Source organism: Rhinatrema bivittatum, chromosome 12 (assembly GCF_901001135.1).
Source record: "Rhinatrema bivittatum chromosome 12, aRhiBiv1.1, whole genome shotgun sequence".
Classification (NCBI taxonomy): Eukaryota; Metazoa; Chordata; class Amphibia; order Gymnophiona; family Rhinatrematidae; genus Rhinatrema; species Rhinatrema bivittatum.
This window is the reverse complement of record NC_042626.1, coordinates 87,175,490-87,184,449: the sequence shown is the minus strand read 5'-3', so window position 1 is coordinate 87,184,449 and position 8,960 is coordinate 87,175,490.

The window sequence follows — 8,960 nt, the reverse complement described above, 5'->3', positions numbered from 1 at the left end:
GTTGCTGATGCACCACTTTCAGACAAAATACCAACTTCTCCATGGGACTGGCTATGGTCCTGACTCCCTGATATTTCTGGTCTCAAAGGGGTGATTTCTATTATAATTACTGGAATTGTCTTAATTATTTGCCTGTGATGCTGTATTCAGTGCATACCCAAACCTCATATCCATATTGAAACCTTGCTCTCAGCCCAGATACAAAGATGTCTTGTAAGATGCCTAATAGGGAATCCGGAGCCCTGCAGAGTTGGCACACCACCTGCACCAGCTCTGGGTGATATGGAGATTCAGAAGCTCATCGGTGGCTGGCACACCACGCCGAATCAGCTTTCTTCTCTCCATAATCCCTCTTCCCCTATTTCCAGCCCATACCAAGACATAACAGATTTCAGTAAGGGTCTAAAGCTTTACTGAGCTGCCCTAAACAAAAACAGAAAGGGTGAGATGTGGGAAATATGCGCTTGCCAGCAAGCCATTTCATCAGGGTTTAAACACTAACTTCCCTTCTCCCTGACCTTTGCCTGAATAAAAGCATCACTTGTGCTTAAGCCTCTCTGCCTAGGAGAGGATACCTGACTTCATGTATTTCTCTGGCCTATAATTAATCCTGTTAGCCTGAAAGAAGGGCTGGGTTTTCCCTAGTCAGAGGCAGGACAAAGTCAGGAGGTATAGATTTCAGCAGCCAATGATATGATCCGTGCACACCCCCTGAGCCAAAGCCAATGGTGTAATGACTCTTCTGTTGCTATGGGAAAGTAGCCAATCATGTAATGACACATCATCTGCCTTTGTATGAATGTACAATAAAAGGAAGAGGCTCGGGAGGACAAACCCTCTTTGCCTCTTTGCCTTCTCTCTTCCTGCCTGCCATGAAAGCTGTCTGATGCCTCTTCATTACTCCTATACTAGTGAATGGTGTGTGGGTGAGGGGGGGGGGGAGGATGGTGAAGTCTGAGACAGCTCCCTCCCTGCATTACTAGTGAGAGGCTGGCTTCACAGACAGGGGGGAGCTGCCTGACCCTCACTCCTGACTTCCCCCATGTCCCAGCTAGTGAATGGTGTGTGGGTGAGGGGGGGGGGAGGATGGTGAAGTCTGAGACAGCTCCCTCCCTGCATTACTAGTGAGAGGCTGGCTTCACAGACAGGGGGGAGCTGCCTGACCCTCACTCCTGACTTCCCCCATGTCCCAGCTAGTGAATGGTGTGTGGGTGAGGGGGGGGGGGGGAGGATGGTGAAGTCTGAGACAGCTCCCTCCCTGCATTACTAGTGAGAGGCTGGCTTCACAGACAGGGGGGAGCTGCCTGACCCTCACTCCTGACTTCCCCCATGTCCCAGCTAGTGAATGGTGTGTGGGTGAGGGGGGGGGGGGGGAGGAGGATGGTGAAGTCTGAGACAGCTCCCTCCCTGCATTACTAGTGAGAGGCTGGCTTCACAGACAGGGGGGAGCTGCCTGACCCTCACTCCTGACTTCCCCCATGTCCCAGCTAGTGAATGGTGTGTGGGTGAGGGGGGGGGGGGGGGGGAGGAGGATGGTGAAGTCTGAGACAGCTCCCTCCCTGCATTACTAGTGAGAGGCTGGCTTCACAGACAGGGGGGAGCTGCCTGACCCTCACTCCTGACTTCCCCCATGTCCCAGCTAGTGAATGGTGCGTGGGTGAGGGGGGGGGGGAGGAGGATGGTGAAGTCTGAGACAGCTCCCTCCCTGCATTACTAGTGAGAGGCTGGCTTCACAGACAGGGGGGAGCTGCCTGACCCTCACTCCTGACTTCCCCCATGTCCCAGCTAGTGAATGGTGTGTGTGGGTGAGGGGGGGGGGGGGGAGGATGGTGAAGTCTGAGACAGCTCCCTCCCTGCATTACTAGTGAGAGGCTGGCTTCACAGACAGGGGGGAGCTGCCTGACCCTCACTCCTGACTTCCCCCATGTCCCAGCTAGTGAATGGTGTGTGGGTGAGGGGGGGGGAGGATGGTGAAGTCTGAGACAGCTCCCTCCCTGCATTACTAGTGAGAGGCTGGCTTCACAGACAGGGGGGAGCTGCCTGACCCTCACTCCTGACTTCCCCCATGTCCCAGCTAGTGAATGGTGTGTGGGTGAGGGGGGGGGGGAGGAGGATGGTGAAGTCTGAGACAGCTCCCTCCCTGCATTACTAGTGAGAGGCTGGCTTCACAGACAGGGGGGAGCTGCCTGACCCTCACTCCTGACTTCCCCCATGTCCCAGCTAGTGAATGGTGTGTGGGTGAGGGGGGGGGGGAGGAGGAGGATGAAGTCTGAGACAGCTCCCTCCCTGCATTACTAGTGAGAGGCTGGCTTCACAGACAGGGGGGAGCTGCCTGACCCTCACTCCTGACTTCCCCCATGTCCCAGCTAGTGAATGGTGTGTGGGTGAGGGGGGGGGGGGAGGATGGTGAAGTCTGAGACAGCTCCCTCCCTGCATTACTAGTGAGAGGCTGGCTTCACAGACAGGGGGGAGCTGCCTGACCCTCACTCAAGCAGAGAAGCCCTTCTTACAAAGCTGAGCTAGTGAGTTAAGTAGGAGGAAAAGTAAACATACTTGTGCCAGTGTGGCTACTTAAAAAATACACTTACCAACAATCAATTACATATATTTGAACAGTGTACAGTTCCAGCCAGGACCACCTTTCTAAAATGCACAGTGATTGGCAAATTCAACATGCACGTGTCTGCTAACAAAAATAATAAACAAAGAAGTTCTAGTCACGTGAGTGCTGATCATCACATGTCAAGCTTCCAACTGTTTCCATTTCACATCCCCCCAACCATTACCTCAGTGGTAACCTTGGTAACATCAATAGATAAGAGCACAGCCAGCCAATAGGAATACATATTCATTCCTAAGTGACCTTTACTGACCTGGGAAGTGTGAACACTTTGTTTCATTTTCTGTTGGTGTTCATGAGTTTCCAGTTCCATTTCCCATCCCCCCAACCATCACCTCAGTGGTAACCTTGGTAACATCAATAGATAAGAGGGCTGCCAGCCAATAGGAACACATATTCATTCCTAACTGACCTTCAGTGACCTGGAAAGTGTCTATTTGTATCATTTTGAGTTAGTGCGCACTAACTCAAGTTAGTGAGCACTAACGGGGAGTTAGAGCGCACTAACTCGAGTTAGTGCGCACTAATCGGAAAAAAACGATTTTTAACGATTTTTCAACGAAATAATCGTGCCAAACACGATTTTCTTCTCCTGCCACACGATTTCTATCGTTAAGACGATATGGAAAACGATTCACATCTCTAGTAGATATAGCTTTAGTCTCAGCTACTGAAAGAGGGTAAACTCTTCTTTTGGGAGGTTCTGAATTTGGCTTCAGATTTATGGCACAGTCAAACTCTCTGTGTGGATGAAGGACATCAGCTGCTTGCTTTGAGAAAACGTCCTGGAAGGAGGCGTATTGTGGAGGTAAGCCAGGTAATGATGGGGTAGTGGGCATGCAGATGAGCGGTGAAACTTCTGCAAGACACCGACCATGACAGTCTGGTCCCCACCTGGACGGTTCCAAGGTAGACGAATTAAATTGTGGCATATGGTCTTGAAGCCACGGTAGCCCCAATACCACTGGATGCATGGCTTTTTGGCTTTTTCCAATACTAGAAAAGAAATAGATTTTGAGTGTAGAGCTCCAGTGTGCAGGCCAATAGCTTGGGTCGTCAATGAAACCTCTCCAGGAAGTGGTTCTCCATGGTTAGAGGACAATAGCAGAGGCTTAACTATTGGTGTGGTAGGAATCCATAGATGTTCAACTAAGCGCTTCAGAATAAAATTACCTCCGGCACCGGAGTCAATGAGAGCTAGAGTCAAATTCGAGACCTCCGCAAAGCAGAGATACTGGTAATGATAATGGAGGAGTAGGAGAGGTGAGGCCCAGGAGAAGTCCTCCTGCAGATCCTAGGCCCATCACCTTCCCAGACAAATGGGACAGGCTTGGACTGCGTGGCCCGATTGGCCACAGTACATGCACGATCCCATGCGCTTGCAACAACGTCTCTCCTTAGAGGTCAAATGGCTTCGGCCTAGTTGCATAGGCTCTTCCTTCTCTAGGGGTTCAGACGGTAAGCTGAAAGCAATAGGCACAGGTTTAGGACAGTTAGCCCCCACCGTAGACTTTCGTGGACTCAGCCTCCTGAGTATGGTCGTGGATACGGCGGTCAGTTCTCCCAGCCAGTTCCATCAGGGACTCAAGGGTATCAGGCAAATCACAAGCCATTAATTCATCTTTTAAGCAACCCTCCATGAATATGGCATGTAAGCATCCAGTGTCCCAATGTAGTTCGGATGCTAGAGTCTTAAATTCAATAGCAAAGTCTGTAAGGGGCTTGTTACCTTGCTGAAGGTTGAGCAAAGCAGATCCAGCGATGGCCTGACGAGCCGGGTCATCAGATACATACTTAAAAAGTTTTAGAAATCCTGGTAGGTCATTCAGGATAGGATTTTCACGTTCCCATAACGGTGAAGCCCAGGCCAGGGCTCGTCCTTCTAGGAATGACAGGATGTAGGCGGTCTTTGAGGCTTCAGTGGGAAAGAAGGTAGGCTGTAATGAAAAATGCATGCTGCATTTATTAACAAACCCTCTGCACATCTTGGCTTCACCCGTAAAGCGGGTAGGTATGGATAAAGCTAGTGTTGTCTTAAGGGTTACCACTGGTGACAGCAATTCCTTCACAGGAGGAGCTGAAGAATTCAGTTGAGCATGTAACTGATTGAAGGCAGTAGCTAGGCTCGCCAAAGACTTGTTCCATGATCCGCTGGGCTAGGCTAGGGATGGCCTGCAGGGCTGCAAGCTGAGTTGAGCACATGGAGTTAGCAATCTGTTGTGTTTGTGGCATTGTGGACCCTTGGTCACTGTGGAGAATACTCCGCCCACAAGGAGGAGCCCCGTGGAGAACCACAGCAATAGGCTGAACTCAGATAGCAGACACAGTATGGATGGAGGGCTTTTATTGTACTGCTGTAGGTAGATGATGTAGGCAGGAAGGTAAGGCACTGAGATCCATGAGGTGTCAATACGTTCAACAGGCTCGGATGTATAATCTCACCCAGATATTCACGATAGGCAGGAGCCTGCAGTGTGGGTAACGCCACAGCTGGTGGGTGGAGCTGGAGCACCAGATCGTAGAGGTACTCACAGGAAAGTAGACATCTCTCTGATGATGAAATGGTGGGACTGAAGGTGCGTGGTGCAGGATACATAGGCTGGTAGGCCCTCGAGGAGCTTGTACCTGATAGTCCGATATCCTGAAATGGAGAAGAGAGAGAGAGACCCCCGAGGAGCGGTTGTCTTAGTTAATGGAGGCCCCGAAGGGTAGTTGGAAGCGAGAGACCCCCGAGGAGCGGGTATCTAGAGCTTCTAGAGGAGCGAGGCCCTTGGAGTGAAAGCGGCGTCTAAGCGTGCAGCTTAGAGCAGTCAGAGTAGCTAAACCGAAGTCCTTGCTAACTCAAAGGTGGTAGCGAAGTGGAGGCTTGATATACCCGGAGGTATTGACATCATGCGGTGGGGCCGCCCTCGAGGTTCCCGCCATGACGTGTATTTGAGCGTAGGAGATGTGCGTGCTCGCACCCTAGGAGGCCATGGGAGTGAGCATGGCGGACTGGAATGCCCATGCTAGGTTGGAGACGCCGAGACCCTCGGCACGCGGCACCGGAGGCAGCCATCTTGCCCAAGGAGAGAGAAAAAAGAAGACAAGGTAAGACAAAGCGTTCGCAGCCATCTGCGACCGGATGCAATACTGGGTTCAAAAAAGATTTGGATAAGTTCTTGGAGGAGAAGTCCATTAACTGCTATTAATCAAGTTTACTTAGGGAATAGCCACTGCTATTAATTGCATCAGTAGCATGGGATATTCTTGGTGTTTGGGTAATTGCCAGGTTCTTGTGGCCTGGTTTGGCCTGTTAGAAACAGGATGCTGGGCTTGATGGATCCTTGGTCTGACCCAGCATGGCAATTTCTTATGTTCTTATGTTCTAAGTTTACAGTGGGCTCAGGTAGGATAAGTCCTGTGACCCACAGACACCCATTCTACATAATTAAGCAGCCCACTTGTCTCCCCCCCCACCCCCCCAATTACACAGGGCGACAAGAAACCCAAAAATCAACAGGATTACTGTGGGATCTGGTACACTAAGATCGGTGATGCAGAAACACACGCTTTCTCAAGTGACACAAGTAAAAAAAGGTCTTATCTGCATCACATAAGGATAAAGCACTGGTGAAAAGAGATTGACGTGGTATCTGAAAAGAAAGAAGAAACCCAATGCATACAGAAATTCCAAAATACAATCAATAACCAAAGGAAAAAGCTCATTGTGCTGGGTTACTCAGTCATCAGAGGCACTATTTTGGGAACTCTTTTAGAGGGAAACACTACAGTTTATTTGTTGAGTTTTATATACCGTCATTCGGTAGAGCCATCATAACGGTTTACAAAAAATATACATTTTTCTTATCAGTTGTGTAACAGAAAAAACAATGTGAACGTTATACATTTTCTTAGCAGTTGTGCAATAATAAAAAACAATTTGAACAATATCAGAAATAAGCATATCAAGTCCAGAGAGCATTATTAGGTTGGAAGAGGAGGGTATGCAGTTCAGGGTGAAGAGAATGTATTAAGAGGTTTATAACTGAGAGTTGGAATGATCAGACGTCTGAGGGTCAGTGTAGAATTTGTGGAATATTAGTATTTTTAGGTCCTTTTTGAATATTTTTAGGTCGTGTTGAGTTCTCAGGAATTTAGGTAGGGAGTTCCAAAGTTTAGGTGAAGCAATTGAAAAGGTTCTTTCTCTTGTGGTTGCCAGATGTGCATCTTTGATAGGGGGAATGTTTAGGTAGCCTGAGTTATTAGAGCGTAGGTTTCTTGGAGGATTTTGAGGGATTATGTTTAGGGTGTTAAGACCTTGATGATCATTGTTTAGAATTTTGTGGATTATGGTCATTGATTTGTAAGCAAAAGTGCAGTAATAGGGAGCCAGTGAAGTGAGGTCAATATTGGTGTTATGTGTTCATTTCTTTTTGTTCCAGTTAGGACTCTGGCGGCTGAGTTCTGCAGTATTTGGAGTGGTTTGAGGGATGAAAAAGGTATTCCAATTAGTAAGGAGTTGCAATCAACTCCTTACTAATTGGAAGATAAGAAGTTGAAGTACAGTTCTGAAATCATAGGGGTTGAGAAATGGTTTCAGGTGTCTTAGGGTTAGGAGTCTGTGGTATCCTTCTTTAGTTTTATTTGCTATGTGGTTCATGAAAGAAAGTTATTTATCAATGATAACTCCAAGGTTCCTGGTGTGGGTGGTAGGGAGTATAGTTATCATTTGTTTGTCAAGTATTGTCAGGGGTGGCAGAGTTGGATTGGGTTTTTTATCCATGAGTATTATTTCAGTTTTGTCAAAGTTGATTAGGAGATGTTTGATTGAAATAAGTAGTTCTGAGGTTTTCTTGTAGGTGTCTTCAATCGAATTTTGTATGGGAATGAGGAGCTGAATGTCATCAGCGTAGAGGAAGTGTGTGATTTCATATTCTTTTAGTAGTTGGCAAATGGGGAGAAGGTATATGTTGAAAAGGGTGGCTGATAAAGCTGATCCTTGAGGGACTCCAGTGTTGAGGTTGATTATTTTTGATAGGTTGTTGTTGATTAATACTTGGTATGTTCGATCAGATAAATAGGAAGAAAACCAACTTAAGGTATTGCCAGTTAAACCAATTTGGATAGTCGCTCCAATAGCATATTGTGGTTCACTTTGTCGAAGGCGGCTGAAAGGTCAAGAAGAATGAGCAAGTATTTTTCACCTTTGTCAAAGCCTCTTATAATAATGTCATTTAGAGAGATGAGGAGAGATTCTGTGTTTAGGTTTTTTCTAAAACCATATTGGGATGGAGGTAGGATGCTGTTTGCCTCCAGATAGTCATCTAGTTGAGTGTGTACGACCTTTTCAATGGTTTTTGCTATGAACGAAAGGTTTGATATGGGACGGTAGTTGGAAAGGATTCTAGGTTGTTGTTTTTAAGGATTGGTTTGATGACAGCAGATTTGAGGCATTTGGGGTAGTTGCATTCGGTCAGTGATAAATTGACAATTTTGGTGATGGTTTTTGATATGGTAGGTTCAATTGATTTGAGGGTTGTTATTGGGATGTTGTCTAATGGATGGCTGGCGGGGTTCATTTTATTTATTATAGATTGAATTTCAATGGTGGAGGCAGTGTCAAAGTTTGACCATGATGAGGTTATCTTGTTGTTAAGTTTGATGTTCTGGTTGTTGTTGGTTATGTTGAATTGGATTAGATGAGATATTTTGTTTTTGAAGAAATCAGCAAAGTCATCACTTCCATGTTTGGTGCATGAAGACTCTTGGGTGGTTTTGGTAAGTTTCTGAACTATTGCGAATAACATTCTGGGGTTATGATGAAATTTGGAGATTTTGTTGGAGAAGGATTCCTTTTTCGCATTGTTGATGATATTTTTATATTGAGCTAAATTGTTCCGATAATTATTTAGTGTGGTAGTATTTTTTGTTTTTCTCCATTCTCTTTCTTTTTTTCTGAGTATGCGTTTGGCAGTTCTGATATTTTCGTTATACCATAGGTTGTTGTGTTTGTGTTGTTGTTTAGTCTTTGTAATAATGGGATTGAGGTTGTCTGCAACTTGTTTTGTGATGTTTAGCCATGATGAGGTAGTGTTTTCAGAGTTAGATATATTGATGTTTAATTCGGATTGAAGAGTTTTTTGTAAAAGTTCTATGTTGAATGATGGACGGTAGGATATTTTGTTTGGGGTGATTTGAGGAGGTTTCATATTGAGGTTGGTATGTAAGTTAGCTTGGATTAGATGGTGGTCGGACCAGGGTATCTCTGTGGTGTGGGTAGAGAATGATTTCCAGATTTCAGTGTTGACAAAAATGAGGTCAATTGTGTGGCCTGCTTTATGAGTTGGAGATTGGATTA